The sequence below is a fragment of the Polypterus senegalus genome, chromosome 10, assembly GCF_016835505.1.
Source record: "Polypterus senegalus isolate Bchr_013 chromosome 10, ASM1683550v1, whole genome shotgun sequence".
NCBI lineage: Eukaryota > Metazoa > Chordata > Cladistia > Polypteriformes > Polypteridae > Polypterus > Polypterus senegalus.
Genome location: NC_053163.1, coordinates 180,815,569 through 180,835,151, shown reverse-complemented (window position 1 = coordinate 180,835,151; position 19,583 = coordinate 180,815,569). Strand labels below are relative to the sequence as shown.

Here is a 19,583-nt window from a genome sequence, read left to right as displayed (position 1 = left end):
AACACTATCTATCTATCTATCTATCTATCTATCTATCTATCTATCTATCTATCTATCTATCTATCTATCTATCTATCTATCTATCTATCACTTTCTTCTTATTTGCTGTCCCATACAAGATGCGACCTGTTTTCTAACGTTTAGTTTTGGTCACAGGTGTCATTGCGGGGACATGGTCATTAGACACAGTGGACATCCCACTTATTTCTCGCAGCCTTCGCGTGTGTGGGGGCTGCTCAGATAAGAGGGACCTCGGCACTGAGCAAACCTGCATTATGCGAGATCTTAATTAAGGAGTAATATACTGTGTGTGTATATATATATATGTGTGTGTGTATATATATATATATATATATATATATATATATATATATATATATATATATATATATATATATATATATATTAAGATCTCGCATAATACAGATTGTTCGTAATTAAGATCTCGCATAATACAGATTGCTCGGTGCCGATGTCCTCTTTATATATATATATATATATATATATATATATATATATATATATATATATATATATACACACACACACACACAGTCATCGATAAGACTAAGTGGACAGTGCAGTGTGCACGAGCACGGTTGTGTATCCGAACCCTCCAGGGTGACTTGCTTTTCCATGGGCAGATGTCCGATATTCACTCCCTCTTGTCAATAAAACAGTCCAGCGCTTGCAGCGATCAGCTGTCCGTTATGTATGCACTGGATGTGTGGGGATGTCCGGTATGGGCAGTGATATCTTCGGAGGCGTGCAGATATGCAGGGTGTTTATGGAAGTCCATAACGCGTGGCTCCGCATTCACGGACCGCCCCGGCTGCGAGTCTGGTCCCGTGTGCTGCACTGCGCTGTCACAAGTACTCGCACTGTTTGAATGCGCCCTCGTAGTGACGCTCCAGTGTCGGTGATCCCACATCCCTTCCTCCCTCCTTTCGCTCGCTCGCTCGCTTGCCCCCTCCCTTCCTCTCTCTCTCTCTCTCTCTCTCTCTCTCTCTCTCTGTTTCACACTCTCACTCTTCCACGGCGCGTCTCCCAGCTCTTCCTTTCTCCGTCTTCGGTCGGATCTCTCGGTGTGCAGAAAGGAGCGCAGCAGTAGCAGCAGCACCAGCTGGGCGGTGGCGATCTGGATTGCAGGAGCCCGGCCAGGCAGCGCGGACCGCTCGCTCGATGAGCCACATCTGGAGAGCCTGACAGTTCGATCCGTCACCGAGGTAAGAGTTCGCAGCCTTCCGGGAGTTGACTCGCTGCCTTTGGCAGGGACGTGAAAGCAGCACCGAGTACAAGAAGTTGAAAGGCGGTGGATCGGCAACAGTGTTGGCCTCCTCGTCCTTATTGCACCTTACCTGCGCCACCTCCTCGCGAAGCCCCCCGCGGTGCGGGCAGGCAGGTGCAGGCTGAAGGGGGGTAGGGGGGTGGTGGTGACGCAGGAGCAGTTTTAGATCTGGCCAGCTGTCAAAGACGTTCAGCCAAGATTGGGCAAGGTGACTGGTGCTGCGCTTAAGCAGAATGGAGAGCATGGGTGTGGGCGCGGGCGCCGGAGTGCCTTTCGCCGTAATCCCGCTGTGTTGACTGAATTTGGTCGCACCTCATTTTTCTTCTTCTCCCTGGCTGTGTGCGAGTGCTGAGGCCTGCCGTGCCGAGTGGGTGCACTTTGTCAAAGACAACAGAACTGGCATGTTGTCTTCGTGTTGAAAATGAAATAAAAGTGAACATCAATTAAGAGCAGCAGATGTGGTTCATCATGGAATGGGCACCTGGCTTTGAGGTGTGGGGGGTCCTGATTGATATAATCAAGTAAGCCATTAGAGGATTGTAATGAAGTGGAAGGACAATCAAAAATAAAAAATCTCATCCAATCTCACCTCACACCTTCTCCTCAAGCTTTTTTTGTTAATTCATTTTACTGCTTGTGCAGGGCGGGGGTCTCAAATGTGCTTTCAAAACTGTGAAGGGGGTGGGTGCATATCTGAAGGCCTCCGAAATGTTGAATGCCAGGCTCAGGGATACCCACATTGATCATCTTTGAAAAGGCAGATGGAAGGTTTGTTCTTTTTGCAGAATTGGTTAAAGGGTCTGTTGAGCAGACTCCCGTCGCCGTCTTCTTCTTCCTCCTCCTCCTCTTCTCTGTGTAATCTTCATCAACTGCTCTGCCTGCCAGCCCCTGTGATTTATAGACGCCCTGCCCGTTCGCCTCTCTGATGAGACAGAGCCGCAGCACCCCGGGAATGAGAGTCGGTGGGCGACAGAGAGGCACCGCCGCCGACTCTTTAACCCTTTCCCCGTCCTGAAAGCTCATCCCGGAGCTTAGAAGCAGATTGATCTTCTTGGCGTTAGGTGGTGAATTGCAGCTCAGGGTTCTCTTTGAGTTAAAAACAAATAAATAAATTCCTCCATTTAGAGCGATGCCCTCTTTGCACCCACATTTAGCTATCGTAGAGCACTGGCATGTCATGCTGTCCTCCTATGTTGCTCCTCTGACATCAAAGCTCAGTTTGATAACGCCGTCAGAGGGCTGACCAACCCCCAAGAGGAAGACCCAACCTCCCCCAAAACACACACTTCCCCGGTCCAGCAGGAGCCGCGTGCTTCCAGTCCTCCGTGAAAGGTCCGCTGATCACAGGCGCCGCAGGCCCGGTGTGTCAAACCGCGCGGTGTCACGGCACGCCTCCCCAGCCTGCCAGGCAGTCTGACAAGAAGGTGACAGGCAAATCCGGGGCTTGGTGAGAAACGAGGCACAGATCTGTGTGTGTGTGTGTGTGTGTGTGTCGGCGCCTAGGTGTGAGGACAGATCGAGCGAGCGCTGCTGGCCACAAGTCTCGTCACCAGGGTGCTGAATGCCTCACACCACGGACTGGCCAGTCGGAGCCGCAGTCCCCCACCCTCCCCCCGTCTTGGTAAAGAAACAAAGCGGCACTGAAGGCAGACGCCGTGCCCGCGGACAGCCCCCCTGCACTCCGCCGCTTTTGTGTGTCGAAGGTTGGAGTCAGCAGTGCGGACGAGACATCGAATAAAAGTTGGCGGAGAAAGAGGCAAACGCGTGCTGGCTAAGCGCTGAGTGGGCATGGCGGCGTAGCGCGTGTGAGGCTCTGTGGAGTTGTGTGTGCTTCTCGTGTCTCGTGTCTTGTTTGTATGGGGGACTGAGGGACACCAGAAGGCCTGTATCTGTGCTGCTTGTATCCACTTGACATCTTGTATTGGCACTGATGATGTTGTCGGTTGGTGTTCTTTGTGTCATTGTGTTCCTGTGCTGCATGGCACCGTGTCATTGTGTTTCTCTGTTCATGTCACCGTGTCATTGTGTTTCTCTGTTGTGACTGCTTCTGTGCTGAGTGCGGAGCTGTACGTTTTGTTACTTGTGTGCGCGTCTGGGTCTTGTTGGTGTGCCAGCTGACGTTTGTGTGAATCCAACGTTCTGACGGTGCTGCCTGCTCAATTTGTGTAACGATGTCAGGTTTTTTAGAGCGCAGGTACCACTGTGTGTTGTGTTTGTGTGCGTTCACCTTTCTGACGCAGTGTTGTGGGTTGTTTGTGTGACGTTGTGAGATTTTGTAGAACTTGTGTGTGTCATTGATTGGGTTTCTGACCTGTATCTGTGCTGCGTCTTTGTGTTTGTGGTACTCCATTGTGTGGTTCTCACTTGTGAGGGCTTTTGTGCTCAATGTATGTGCTGGGATTAGTTGTATGTTCTGTTTTGTGTGTGTGCACCTTGGCTTTGGCTGAGTGTTTGTGTGTGCGTCCAACATTCTGACAATGCTGTGTTCTCTGTTTGTGTAACTTTGTGAGTTTTTGCAGAGCATTGGCACACCTGTGTTTTGTGGTTGTGTGTGTCTATGTTTCTGAATGTATTATGTGTGTTTGTGTGATGTTGTGCGTTTTTGCAGAGCATGGGTGCGTCATTGATTGGGTTTCTGTCCTGCATCTGTGCTGCGTCTTTGTGTTTGTCGGTACTCCATTGTGTGTTTCTCACTTGTGAGGGCTTCTGTGCTCAATGAATGTGCCCAGGAGTGTTTGTGCGCCTGTGTTTAGTTGTACGTTTTATTTTGTGTGTGCGCAAATGGGTTTTGTTGATGTCTGCCAACTGAGATTTCGTGTGAGTCCAATTTTTTGACTGTGCCGTGCTCTATTTGTATAATGTTGTGAAATTTGGAGGCACACGGGCACAACTGCATTTCGTGTCTTTGGGCGTTCAACTTTGTGACTCTGAGATGTTTTTGCCAGTTTGTTGTGTTGTGTCTGTTTGTTTGTGTTGTGAGTTTTCGCAGAGTACGTGTGTGTCATTGATTGTGTTTCTGTCCTGACTGGGGTGTAACGCTGTGAAGTTTTTACGGACCACACGCATGCCTGTGTTTTGTGTTTGTGTGTTGTCCAAGTTTCTAACTGTATTATGTGTTTGATGTTGTGAGTTTTTGCAGAGTATTTGTGTGTCATTGAATGGGTTTCTGTCCTGACTGGACTGTGTGCTCTGTTTGTGTAATGTTGTGAGTTTTTTTAGAGCGCAGGTACCACTGTGTGTTGTGTTTGTGTGCGTCTACCTTTCTGACTCAGTGCTGTGTGTGTCTGTCGTGTTTGTTTGTGTAACATTGTCAGTTTCTGTAGAACTTGTGTGCGTCATTGATTGGGTTTCTGTCCTGCATCTGTGCTGCGTCTTTGTATTTGTCGGTACTCCATTGTGTGTTTCTCACTTGTGAGGGCTTCTGTGCTCAATGAATGTGCCAGGAGTGTTTGTGCGCCTGTGTTTAGTTGTACATTTTACTACAGTTTCTGTAGAACTTGTGTGCGTCATTGATTGGGTTTCTGTCCTGCACCTGTGCTTTTGTGTCTGCATCCGCTTTGTGTTTGTCGGTAATCCATTGTGTGTTTCTCACTTGTGAGGGCTTCTGTGCTGAATGTATGTGCTGTGAGCGCTTGTGCACCTGTGTGTTGTTGGTGTCTGCCAAATGAGTTGTCGTGTGTGTCCAATTTTCTGACTGTGCTGTTTGTGTAACATTGTGAATTTTGGCAGCACACGGGCACAGCTGTGTTTTGTGTCCCTGGGCATTCAACTTTGTGACTCTGAGATGTGTTTGCCTGTTCGTTGTGTTGTGTCTGTTTGTTTGCGTGATAGTTGTGAGTTTTCGCAGAGTACGTGTGTGTCATTGATTGCGTTTCTGTCCTGACTGGGGTGTAACGCTGTGAAGTTTTTACGGACCACACGCATGCCTGTGTTTTGTGTTTGTGTGTTGTCCATGTTTCTGACTGTATTGTGTGTGTGTGTGATGTTGTGAGTTTTTGCAGAGTATGTGTGTGTCATTGTGCTTCTGTTTTCTGGGATTGTAAGTATGGTTGTGCTTTATCATTTGTGTGTGTTTGTGTTGCGTTTATCTATTTCTGTGTCGTGAGTGCTTCTGTGCTGCTTGCATTTCTTTGCATTTTTCAAACACACACTTGTGTTGTGTTGGGGTTTGTGAGCATCTGAGTGTGTGATTCCGTTTTGTGTTTCTCTGTGTGATGCTGTGAGTTGCGGCAGGTGGCATTGTGTCTCTGTCCCATTTTTCAGCACTTGTGCTACGTCTTTGTGTGTGTTTTTCAGTTGTACACGTTGTGAGTCCCTGTGCACTCTATGTACTTGTATGTTTTGTTTTTATGGGCACCGCCATTTCAGATTGTTTGTGTCAAAAGCTTCAATGCTGATAGCACCCAGGATTCAACAGGTTGTGTGACATCAACGGAGCAACAGGATGAATCCCTGTGTTAGTGTGTCTAAAAAACTTTATTAAATACTAGCTGTGTAAGCCCGTGCTGGGGTCCTAGAAACTATTGAAATCGTCATAAAAAAAATTGTAATGTAGACATTGGTAATTGAAAGAAACTACTCTGGGCATCTCTCTCCTAGGAGGTTTCATTTTGCCGACGTGCTCGCCTCGCTTGTGTATTAGCGGCGGGAGGAAAAGTTAAAGGGATACCGTTTTGCCGATGTGCTTGCCTCGCTTCTGTGTTAGCAGTGTGGAAATATTCATACCGGGACACAAACAGGCAGACACAGAATGTCCCAAAATACACACGGTTTATTTCTAGGCACCTCACCTGCACAACACAACCACAATGCATCACTCACTAACAACAGTCCTTTAGACTTCCTTTCTCCCTCTTCTCTCTACAGCTTCCAACTCCTCCCAGGCAAGCTCTGTCCTCTTCCACCCGACTCTGGCTCCCGAGTGGAGTGAGGCGGCCTCTTTTATACGTCACCCGGATGTATTTCAGGTGCTTCCTGATCTTCTTCCGACAGCACTTCCTAGTGTGGCGGAAGATCTACCTTCCAGGGCTCCATAATTGTCTGGGCACCCCCTGGTGGTGACCACGGGCCCCAACAGGGATGAGCTTCCAAGCATGCAGACCAGGGCGGCTGCCCTCTCGTGGCCCGGGAAAGGTATTGCTCCTCTCCCGGTCCCTCCAGGCGTCCCGGCTGGGCAGGACCCCCAGCCGTCTGCCACAGCGGCTAAATGACTGTCTTTCTTCTGAGGTTTCATTTTGCTGATGTGCTGGCATCGCCTGTGTTATTAGCGACTAAACGGGGTTTCTGTTTCCTCAGAGGCAGAGCCCTCACCCCGACTCCACCTCTCATGTCCGGGCCGGACAGACACACACACTTCCATGCATAGACGTTTAAATATAAGATTATCCTCATGGTTTTGAACTTAGAAACTTAAAGGCCAGGGTTTAGCGAATTTCATTTTCACGAGTGAGTGGGTGGATTTTTGTCTTTGTTGCTGACTGTGTTTCATCCCTCGGTTTTTACCACTCAGACATCAATGTTGTCTCATTCAGTGTCAGTACATTTGGGTTAATGTTGTGAGTTTTGTGGAGTATGCATGTGTGTGTGTTTGTGGATGTCAGATTCCTGTTTTTCAGTGGTTGCTGTGTGATTGGCTCTATTATTTTGTTGGGTGGGTGTGTTTGTTCTTGCTTTTGTGTATCTTGATGTCGTGTCAGTGTGAGTCGTTCCGTGTTGTGTGTCTGTGTCACAGTGTGTTTGTGTCTCTGTTTTTGTACGTGTTCATGCTTTTTAACATAGAGTGTGTGTCTACTTCTTTTGTGTATCTTGCTGTCATGTCAGCGTGTGTCATTCTGTGTTGTGTGTCGTGCTGGTGTGTTTGTGTGTGTTCATGCTTTTTAACATGGAGTGTGTGTCTACTTCTTTTGTGTATCTTGCTGTCATGTCAGTGTGTGTCATTCCGTGTTGTGTTGCGTGCCGGTGTGTTTGTGTGTCTCTGTTTCTCTGTGTGTTTGAGTTTTTTTACACTGACTATGCGTCTTAATCTTTTGTGTATCTTGGTACTGTGTCAGGGCGTGTCATTCTGTGTCCTTTTGTGTGTCATTGCATGTGTTTCTGTGTTGCGCAGGTGTATTTGTGTGTTTTGCTCCCACTGTGTGTCTGTATGTCACCCCTGCCTTCTCCAGCACTTTGACTGTCTCCTCATTCACAAGTGTGACATGTGGATGTTGCCGGTGAGGCGTTTTCCATCTTGTGAGGTGGATCTTTGTGTGCATCAGGCTGTGGGGGGCACCTCTCTCTATCTCTCTCTCTCTCTCTCACTCTCTCTCACTCTCTCTCTCTCTATCTCTCTCTCTCTCTCTCTCTCCATCACCGTCTCCCATCTTTCTCATTTATTAAGCACTCATCTCCTTGCTTCTGCTCTGGTCTTTGCCTCGGGGTGCTGCTCTGTCAGCCCACAGTCTCTTGGCTGGGATCCCGAGTGGCGGGAGGATTGTAAGGGAATGCGCGCCCCTAACAGTGTAGAGATGGGGATGTGTGCACTTGAACTTAGGATTGGGGGCCGTCCTGCCTGCCTGCTTTGTTTGGGTTGTTGTTTTGTTATCAGACCACTCTTGTGCCATGTCTGCTGCGCCCGTGGGAGCCTGGTGGGGCTGAACTGGGTGTGGCGGTCTGCGAGAGAGTGTACCAAGCAGTTGATCTGATACAGTGACTCAAATCGGTGTCCCTCCTGAGTGGAAACACAATGGAGCGCAGACTCCCGTGGTACGGCAGTCCTCAAGGGCGGCAGCGGCTGACGCCTTTATTTTTAGGTGTCTCTTTTGGGTGCCGCCATGTGAATGAAAGATCGTGAGGATGACGCAATAATTCAAAAGCCGGAGCAACCAGACTGAGATTCTCATGGCGACCATGTAAAGCGAGCCAGAAGCACATAAACCCCCCCACCCACCAACACCTCACCCCGCTGTTTGTGTTAAGACAAAGCAGAAATGTAACCGAGGGGCTTTGTTCGGGTGCGTGGGTTTGGGAAGGCGCATGATGAAGTGCATTATTATTATTATTAGTATTCTCACACACTGTGCTGTCATTTGTTAAGCCACAGCTAATCATTAAAGCACAATTCTGGGTATCTCCATTGTCTGTGCCAGCTCCCTAAAGCATGGCGCCAGCTACTGAGAAAGCACATCAGGTGTGACAGACCTTAATGATGCACAAAGAGATGCCAGTGATCTCTAACTTTGTCCTACCTTCCCATCCATCCATTTTTATACTAAGTTAAGGTCGCTAGGTGGGAAGCAGCACCAGGTGGGCACCGTCCACTCCTATACATACCGTACCTTCATGGGGTCAGTTTAGAGCCACCAGTTAGCATTACTGCTGTGTCTTTGGGGTGTGTGGGAAGGAAACACACAGCGGGATGGGGAGAACATGACGACCCCACATAGGGAGTGCAGGATTTGGACTCTGGAAGTGCGAGGCAGCAAAGTTAACCCAAATCCAGCAAAGGAATGAAATGAAAGATTTTTAAATTGACAGGAAACAGACATACTTTGGAAGATATCAAAGAGCCCGTGTGATCGCACATATAAAATGCTCATTAACCTCCTTAACATTGTGTTTGCCCCTTGGAAAAACGAGTCAAAAACATTAATTTTTATTTAACAAGATAAAAATGTTATCATGTGTGAAAGAAATATGTAAATTTCAAAATGTTAACATAAATACGGCAGGAAAGGTATGCCTGGTGTCCACTGCTGTACCGATGCAGATTTAGTACACGTCCTTCATGTGACCGTTTTAAGACAGTCACTAACGCACAGCCCGACGTCACAACTGGGACATTAGAAGTGTGTTTCTCTGATCGGCATGATCGACATACCCCCTCATGTTATTGTAGGCTACCACAGTGCAAGGCTTAGTGACTTGCACAAATATTGACACTTGCCGCATTGTGAACGGTGCTTAGGGGGCTAACGTCTTTCTTCTCGTTGCACTTGGTTGCAGTCATTTTGCCTTTTTGCCACGATGACTGAATTCCCCAGGTTCGGTCCTACAGTGCTGTTTGCATCATTTTCACTCTCTGTGTTGACATCTGAAGACCATCACGTTGCCATCACTATCGAGCCATTCGAGCAATGGTTCAGTTGCAGTTTGTGCTAAAACTGACTGTATGGCTTATTGTTTGCCTCCCCACTCATAAATATTCATGAGTTACTTTCGAGCAGGGTTTCGTAAACTTTTCTTTTTCTTGCGACCTAATATTGTGTCTTTCAGATCCATGAGTGTTCTCCTTGAACAATTGCTGCTAGGGTGACCCTTCGTGAATCGTCGACAACCATCAGAGCGGAGTAATGTCGATTGCTTTACCGACCACAGTGACCCACAGTGACACACTTTGCAAACCATACATTACCCATTCCCATTAAATAAAGCAGTGACTTGCGACCTTACGTAACCCAAAAGGTGGCAATTTGCGACCAATAGTTTAATAAACTCTGCCTTAGACTTAGCGTAAAGTGACAGAAAGCACATGTATGATGTTAATCTGCATCCTGCCCTGCAAGCAGGTCCTCCAGCTTACAAGTTAAAACCTGGGGGTTGTTGGCAGGATTGGCACTTCAGCCACCATAAAAAACTTCACACTGTTCCAGTGTGGTGCTGAGGTGTCACCCGCTGCACTCGGGTCCCAATCCAGGTGGCTCGTCATGTGGTGGGTGCGGCAGTGCACTATCAGTGCATGCTCCCAACCAACCTTTGCAGCGGGATTTTATTTTACCCACTAGATGGCAGCTGGATACCGTCCTGAGAGTTATTCAGCCGTAACAGTATAAAGTGTGGCTTTACATTGCTCCCTGAGTCTGACTCGGGTTTAACCGTAATTGCATAGAATTCCAAGCCAGAGTCATACCCAGAAGGTTAAAGTTTTTTTCCTTTAAATAAAATAAAGGATCCATCCTTAATAGACCCCACCTTTCACCTACAGTCCCAACAGGGCACATTGTGAAAACCTGAATTCCTGATGTGGTCGACCTTGCATAGCCTGCACTCCTTTTAAATTGTCTCTTTCCATGACTAGGACTGGATGGCAGCTTTCTTTTGTGCAATATTCTTTAATGAGTCAGCATCATTAAGCACAAGTCACAGTTTTTTGATTGAGTAATGTAAATTAGTTGTTTTAAAGAAATGAGTAATATATCCGCTGATCTTTGTGATAAATGAATGTGAGGGCTGCTGCACTTTGATCAAACATGGTGGCACATGGGATGGACAGGCATCCCAGCCAGGAACCAGGAAAATCCCTTACCCAGATGGGAGGCCCTGAGGGAACGTAAAGGCATCCCGGCCAAAAGAGGGAAGGAAGTCTCACCAATAGATGGACGGACATCCCAAACAGAAGTGATGATTTCTTACCTGGGTGGGAAGCCCCAAATAAATGGACAGGTATCCTGTCTGGACATGGGCTTAATACCTTCCCTGGCCATGACAAAAGAAGAGGACAGGGAAAGAATGTCTCTGGGGGATGTTTAATCCCCACCAGGTATTAGATGGCAGCAGCTCTACATATTAGTGCCCATTTGGGAACCAGCAGGGAATGCTGGGAGTTGTAGTCCGGAAGCACAGCCCTGCTGAGTTCCATGGGAGCTACAAGGGGGCGCTGCAGGGAAGTACTTCCATCGGGCAGCGGCCCTGGCACCAGAAGCACTCCCGGGTCCTTAATAAAAGGGGCTGCAATCCCTTATCCAGGCGAGTCGGATCTGGGAGGACACGGAGCCACACTCGACCGGAGGGCAGTGCGGTGGTGAGAAGTGAGGTGATTTGTGGAGAGGATATTGTAAAGAGAGAGAAAGAGAGAAAACCTGTGTTTGTAATTTTGCTATTTGTGGAGGTATTGTGTGTAATAAGCACACCCTTTATTTGAACTCGGGACTGTGTTCGTGTGATCATGTTTGGGATTGGGGCTTGCTGGACACCCGGATCCATCACAACCCAAAGTCCAGCATCTGGTCGTGCATAGAGGTGATCTCTAGGGAAGAACAGTGCTTGACCTCGCCACGTAACAAAAAACAAATCTGTGTTTTTAACAAGAAACACAATTTTTTCGTAATCTGTTTTGTGAGAGCGAGCAAGTCGTAAAAAATTGCAAAAAAAAAAGTGCAATCATACGAATCAGTGGTGTTGAGCAAAAGGGACGAATTTTATTTCACGTACAGTTTTGTGAAATTGACACTGAAATTAGTTACAATAATTGAGGAATGTGAAATTTAACTAAAGAATTTTTGGGGGTTTTCAAAGGTGTATTAGGGTAGTATTACTCCCATAAGCCAGCTTCACACTTCTGCAATTTCTGCAGCTTTGTAATGCAGGTTATCTGCAGTAAAATGAATTCTGTTTTATGTGTGCTGCTCACACGATTGTGGTTGAATACAAAGAATTTTTTTGAAATTGTGACATGTCACATATGAAGATGCACCAACACATAGGTTACTGCATAGGAAAACACATTCGACGGGACTCGCCACTTGTTACTTAGCTAGCATTACAATGGTAATGTATCCCACAATACACCAGGACAGTGAGATAATCTCATTATCAGCATGACTATATAAAGGTTACCTTTCACAGCTCTAGGTTACTTGAAATTGAAGGGGGAGTCAAGCTAAAGTTAGAAAATGGAACGAACCTTAACAAAACTGATGCTGTCATTTCTCAATGACGTCTCCACTCTTCTCAATGCACCTGCTTTGAAGTGCCCGAATTTCAGCAGAATAAAAGGTTTTATCTTGTCCTCGCCACCACTTGTGTACCTGAGTTATTGTCGAACACGACATGCTGAGGGTTACTCCAGTCAGTCGTGCAAGCTACTGTGAATTGCTGGAGCCCAATGTGAAGCCTGCTATTCGATCCAAGCAGCAGGGACTGCTGTCTCAAGGAGTGACACATACTGCCAAGAACACCAAGGCTTGTCTGGAGATACTGAAGTTTGAGGTATTGCCACATCCTCCTTATTCGCCAGATTTGGCACGGTGTGATTTTCACCTCTTTGGACCTCTAAAAAAACATCTGGGTGGTTGTTGATTCAACATAGATGACGACGTGAAGAAAGCAGAGCATGAGTGGTTTGCGAGGACGAGACCAAACCTTTTATTCTGCTGGAATCCAGGCAGGTGGCGCAAGTGCATTGAGAAGGGTGGAGACGACTCTGAGAAATGACATGATCAGCTTTGTTTAAGGTTCATTCCATTTTCTAATAAAGCCCATTTTCTAACTTTAGCTTGACTCCCCCTCGTATTTTCAAACCATGTGCTTTCTTTTGTGAATTGTCAGGCCCTGTAGTTTGATTTGGAGTTTTTGAGTCTGCGTTGCTATTTTTGTTGTTCTATCTTTGATGTTTGGTTTTGACTTCTGCTAATTTATTTACTCCCAGCCCTTCCTCATAAAAGTTTTCTGGCTTTCATTTTGAACACCAGTACAATCCTACTGTGGAACAACACTTGGTGATTTTTGATTGGTTGTCCTGATTAGAAGGTCTTCTGCTATAGGATCACATCAGACAGAACACAATATATACTGTACATTTGTTTTGAAAAAAGCACAATTTATTTGATATTCAATATGAAAAATTGCCCATATTTGGGTAATGCACACAATTACTAAACATGAATCCATGTCCCATGTCCCAGGATGCCATAGGCCTCAGAGATGTCCTTAAGGCGGGACCTGTGTCACCTTGTGACTCAATGACTACAGACGAATATTGAATGGCCTCTCAGTTTGTTGATATACTGATGTGTCACTCAGAGAAGACAATAAAGGTCAAATTCCAAAATGTACTGAAAAAACAATCATACTGCTGTGTAATTGTAGATTAAAAAATTTGTTTCTATGTGTTAAGTAAGTTAATCCAACTACAATGTCCCAAAATGCAATTGTGTACCATCCTACAACACCACACTGCCATGCACTGATTGGCTGTACAAGTACACACGTAAAGATCGCTGCTTGTTGCCTATGCATCAACTTGAAATGTCACAAGCCGCTTGATGTTTGTTTGGCTTATTAATTAAATAGTGGAACTGGAACAGAAGTGCAGCAGTTAGGATTGCCAGCTCACCACAACAGATGCCAAGTTAGGTTCCTTCTGTATATAATTTAGAGATTCTTCTTCCTGTGTTTGTGTGCATTTCCTCTAGAGGTGTCAGAGTGGTGACTCGAAACTGGCACAGTGTATGTAAAAGTGAGCAGGTCGGTGAATGAGGCTGCTCTCTGATGCACTGCCAGGAATGGTTGTGCCATGGATATGCATACCTGCAATCACATCGCTGCTGGAATCTCCTGTATGAATCCCCCTAGGTTTTCTGTATTTTATCAGTCAGTCATTTTCTAACCCACTTAGTCCTGAATAGGGTCACGGGGGTCTGCAGGAGCCTATCCCAGCTAGCATAGGGCACAAGGGAGGAACAGACCCTGGACAGGGTGTGCCAGTCCATCGCAGGGGAGAGACACACACCTATACCTCAACCACACACTAGGGCCAAGTTGACATCACCAGTTCATCTAACTTGCATGTGTTTGGACTGTGGGAGGAAACTGGAGCACCCAGAGGAGACCCACACAAGACACGAGGGAGAACATGCAAAATCCGTGCAGGGAGGACGTGATGTGAACCCTGTCTCCTTACTGTGAGGCAGCAGCGCTACCACTATGCCACTGTGCTGCCCATTCAGTATTTTGTGCTTTGTACAATTCACCAATATAATTCGATATATTGTAGGTTCTTATTAGATTAGATCTGATTAAATTAGGTATACTTTATTAATTTAAAAAGCATTTTAAAGGGCAAACATGCATTTCCTTAAAAAAAAGGCAAGACAACAAATTACATTTTGCTAAAGTATCCCCTGTGGATAAATTCTGAATTCATAGAATAAGTGAAGATACTGGAAATAAGGTAAATATTTAAGCAAAGAGGTTACTTTAAAGCAAAGAAACCCAGCAGCTGGGACTTTTGGGACCAGGCGTGAACACTCCCACCATTTTCTTTGACTTTCACTTACCAGATTAGAACACACAGCTCAGACCATTTCTGAACTGTAGAAGGAAACCAGAGTTCTTGGAAGAAACACCTCATAAACACATCTAGCAGACACCCCAGGCAGGAACAGATCTGGAGTCCAAACTGTGTGAGTAGTCAAAATTAGAAAAGGGAATCAAATCGCAACAGCAGCTCTTCCTCGCTCTCACCGTAGCTTTCTGCAGCCCCTTCCGTGTCCTTTTAGCCGGCCTGGCTGTAATTACAGTCATTCACTTTTAGTTCCCTCCCGTTTTGGGAGCAAATGATAAACTGCTGCCTGTGGAAGGACTGAAAGGGCCCTGAAGATCAATCAAAGGTGTAGCCAAAGCAAGGAGGAGGGTAATTACCAATCATTAAAAGTGCCAAAGTGACTGAAAAATGACCAGCTCTGTGAAGAGGATAGCCTCTCCAGCGTCTCTATCATCCTGGGAGTATCACAGAAAGCTCCGAGTGGCCATACCATGTTCTTCACAAATGACACAAACATATGTCTGTTGCGCATATTTCTCTGTGGCTGCCAAAAAATCTTTGTGCCATCTGAAAGAAATAATGAGTTTTTATAAATTTTGATGCTTGGTTAAAATTATGTGTAACCCCAGATAGTCAGCCCTCTGGGTTATTCCTCTGTTGGCACCTCTTGCCAGTGAATATCTCTGTGTGTTGATTGATCATCATCTTACTTTTTAATAGGCCTTTCATGAAAGTTCTCTACAAAATTGAGATTGCTTCTAGAATGTAAGGACAAAGTCATTATTACCTAAACCCCTGTGGTCGATGGGTATTGCGACTTGGAGTCACACAGGTGGAGAATGGTGTCCTGCGGCACATCTACCTAAGCCACACGGATGTTTACACCTCACCCTAAGGAGGGCGGATTGAGAAATGAGAATGACCCAGAGAGGAAACGAGAAACAAAGTAAAAGTCAAGCCAATAGATCTGTTCGTCATTTGCCGCTAATTAAAGGCCAACCAAAGAATCGTAGTAAGGGGACAAAATAAAGGATCAGAAATCAGAGAACCTAAACCACAAGAAGTAAACACGTACACACTTAAGATTTTTTGAGACTATCCACAAACTCAAATAAAGATTTACTCATATTGACCCATCAATTACGTAAATTATGGTGTTTGCAGAGATGCACTCTGTAACAACCAAAACCGTGTTGTAATGATGGCAACTCGACATAGTGGTGTCCATAAGAAGAACAAAACTGGGACAGAAATGGCACAATTATTATTATCATCTACTATATATATATATATATATATAATTCAATGTCTGGCTGTCTGTATGTCTGTCCGCTTTTCACGAGAGAACTACTTTATGGATTTAGATCAGGTTTGTTTCTATAATTTTCTTGAACATTCCGGTTGATTTTGCGACTTCTCTCATAGAGCTAAGCATCATAGTTCGCTTGCGGTACCGATGTCTTTGTGCGAATCTGAGAGACACACAGGGGGCCGAGGAGAGGGCAGTGGGGACCTCCTCAATCACTTGCCAGCCTCTGAGCGTACCTTGCCTCCGCTTAGCTAGTGAACGAGAGAACTACTTAATGGATTTAGATCGTGTTTTCTTCTATAATTTGCTTGAACATTCCGGTTGATTTTGCAACTTCTCTTATTGCACTAGGAATCATAGTTGGTTTGCAGAAGCAGTATATTTATGCTAATCCGAGACCAAGGCTGCGGGCCGAGGGGAGGGAGAAGTGTGACGTCAGGAGTGGGGAGCCAGGTGGGGCCCTCCTCACTCACTACCCAGCCTCCGTTCGAGTTGCTCTACCTCTGGCCACATTTTGGTGTGTACTTTGCCTCTGCTTAGCTAGCAATATCTGTTTGTTCAGGAGACATTATCATCTACAGATTGTTAAGGAGTAACGTTTGACGTTTTTGAGAGCGAGATCAAAGCTACGTGTTTTTTAGAGGGTAGCTGCTGATTGCCAGAGATATCACGGCCACCTGCATTTCTCCCCACGTGGGGAACGCTGTCCCGTCAGAGCTGAACACGATCAGATACAGTGCCAACGTTTGACGCTGGAGTGTACCTACCTTCCGCTTGGCCAGAATTACATTTCTTTTTATTTTTTTATTTGATTCTTAAAGTTGACTTGTTTCACTAATATGTGGGCGGAGCCGGGGCAGCTAGTTAACTATAAACAATAATAACAGAAGCTGAAAATGTCTTTTCATTAAATATCAAAGCATGCGGAATCATAACAAAATGTTCTTCTGTAGGTAGTGTGTCTTGGTAAACACTGGTGTGTCAATACGGTTAAGTCTGGGCAGCATGGGAGTCGTACGTTCATGGATATCAATGGCACTCCTACTGTTATAGACAGATTGACATGGCGTCTCAGCACTCTAACCTGGTTATCTATACTAATAAAAGGCAAAGCCCTCACTGACTCACTCATCACTAATTCTCCAACTTCCCGTGTAGATAGAAGGCTGAAATTTGGCAGGCTTATTCCTTACAGCTTACTTACAAAAGTTAAGCAGATTTCATTTCGAAATTCTACGCGTAACGGTCATAACGGTCAACAATGTCTGCCATGTTGAACTTTCTTATTTATGGCCCCATCTTCACGAAATTTGGTAGGCGGCTTCCCTGCCCTAACCAAAGTACATACTTATTTTGGTGGTATGATGCCACTGTCAGCCACCATATTGAATTTTTTTTACCAAGAAATTTGGTACGCGGGTTCCCAACGCTAACTGAATCCTACTTACGTACATGTATACGTCCATAGCCTGCAGCTCGGTCACCGTGTGAGGCGGTGTTGGGTGCCCCATCCCAACACCTCCCACGTTGTTGGCTGCCTGCCTAATATAAGGCCGTCCGTCGCTCCGGTCTCTACATTCCCTTCCTTGCTTCGCCACGGGATTCACGTCTCCCTGTTGATAACTGCAGCCTTTTTATTTAATCCACGTCTTCTCCGCTGTTTTATTGTTCGTTTATTATGATTATAGTTATTGTTTAGGTATTTTAGACTTACTTTACATTGTTCCGGTACCCATTTCCTTTATCATTCAAACCGTACCCCCATTAACATGTCTATCGAGGTGATCACTATCGATCAAAGAACTGTCACTTACCGAGTGGTTTCCATGTTGGCACCTACCTTTTCCATTCTCTTTGTTACATATTGCACGGCCATATTAGGCTCACTCTTGATATCCGGAGGAACATTGTGTCTTATGTATTGAATGACTGGGACAGGTTCAAGGTGTGGACTGATGACGGTACAGGAGATAATTATACTATACAGGAGCACTATAAGAGTGAAATGCTTAAGCCCTTCACCCATGGTTCTGCATGTGAGTTGATGGCTGCTGCTGAATTGTTCGGTTGTCGCTTTCAAGTGTACCAAAATGACCAAATATTTTACACCTTTCGATAACCGCCAATGCCTCTTAAACATCTTAGATTCACAGGTGATGATTTCAGTAGAGGACACTTTGATGTTTATGAATGTTTAAACTCTCAAAAGCTGGATGTGATTTTATCGATGAAACCGGTTGTATACTTACAACGCTTGACAGATGCCGAATGTCACTTCAACACAAGTCCTGCAAATACTGTCGTCACTGAAATAAACCATGAAACTCAAACCGATTATGACAGCAGCAATCCAAGCTGTGAGATTTGAAACAAGATTACTGTTCACATGGTCAACTGTACATTACATGCTCAAGAGTAAGCTCAGCACACAGTATGGTCATGTTACAACCGGAGGGCCGAACTGACAATGTGGTATACAAAGAGATCCTTAACAAATAATTATTGGTATATTTTCCCTCAGTTTAAAAAGGTTTAATTTTCTTCTTAATAAAAATTTTAAGGCAGTACTTCGCCGCTGCGAAGCGCGGGTATTTTGCTAGTAGTTCATATATAAGTCAAGTTTTATAAAGATGCAGGTAGGACATGCAGGCTTGACGTGTGGGTGGCGTGAGCATGCAGAATCAAGACCATCCACATGGACTGTGGTAAGCGAAAGGCAATCTTTATGGATGGGTTCTCATGTGATGATTCAGCCCAAAAACACAAGCATGGCTCCGTCTCCATCTCCCGGTTTAGTCTTTCTGGTGTAATTACGAGCTTGTTAAGACTCCGCTGAGGACTTGGTGTTATCGATTTTCTATTTGCTCTCTCCTTACTTTTTCATTTTCCTCAATCCTCATGCTGATAAAAAGAGAAAAAGGGAGTCCAACTGATTCATTTTCAGCTATTCAGCAACAAAACAACTCAAGGTCACTGATAAAAGCTAAGTGGAAAAAGTGCAATTCAGGCTGAAAACGAGAAGAGTCATAACGCCTTCAGAAAGAACTCAAACTCCTTCGCTGTTTTCATGTTTTGTTATGTTTCAGCCTTGTGCTAAAATTGCTTGGATTTGTATTCCTCCCGCATCAGGCAACACTCAATACCCCAAACTGACAAAGTGAAAACAGGATTTCAGGAATTGCAAATGTATTAAATGTAGGGTAGATGCCGGAATTTCCCATTAACACAAGCATTCAGACTCTGCTATGACACTTGAAATATGGGTCAGGAGCATCCATCACTGAGATATTTCTACCCCTTGTTTGTAGTCCACCAGTGGTCAATTAAATGTATTAAATATGATTATGAAAGACACACACCTGTCTATAGAAGGTCCCACAACTGACAATGTTTTTCAGAGGAAACAGAGGAATTACCCGCAGGCTGGATTGTGTCAAGGCACAGGTCTGAGGAAGGCTACCAAAATAATTCCTGCAGCATTGAAGGGTTCCCAAGAGTTTGACTGCCTTCCTAATTCTTAAATGGAAGAAGATCGGAGCAACTGCAACTCTTCCTTTAGCTTGCCGTTCAGCCAGAAAGAGCAATCATCAGAGAAGGACCTTAGTAAGACAGATGACCAAGAACCAAGTGGTCACTCTGGCTGAACTCCAGAGAACCTGTTTGGAGATCAGAGAAACTTCTAGAAGGATGTGCATCATTGCAACTGTCCACTGGCCTGGGATTTGTGACAGAGTAGCCAGACACAGAATCCTTTTCCTCAGTTAAAGACACATAAGAGTGTACTTGGAGGTGTGCATAAAGGTGTCTGAAGGACTCAAGACTGCGAGAAACAAGTTTCTCTGGTCTGATGAGACCATGATTAGCATCATGACTGGAGAAAACCAGGCACTGCTCACCAGCGTGCCCCATGCCATTTCAATAGTGAAACCTGGTGATTGCAACATCATACTGTGGGGCTGTTTATC

General features: G+C 45.4%; 1 protein-coding gene across 10 annotated transcripts in view; it reads left to right on the top strand.

Moving 5' to 3' along the window:
* Positions 1-722: 722 nt before the first annotated feature.
* LOC120538390 (band 4.1-like protein 1) overlaps positions 723-19,583 on the top strand; it is a 329,511-nt gene continuing 310,650 nt past the window's right edge. For 3 of the 10 annotated variants that reach the window (XM_039767891.1, XM_039767892.1, XM_039767890.1), the window contains exon 1: positions 996-1,226. The gene's annotated coding sequence lies outside the window, so the exon portion shown is untranslated. Of the gene's footprint in view, positions 1,227-19,583 lie in introns of all 10 variants that reach the window. The other 7 variants (XM_039767899.1, XM_039767898.1, XM_039767897.1 and 4 more) reach the window with 5 other exon arrangements.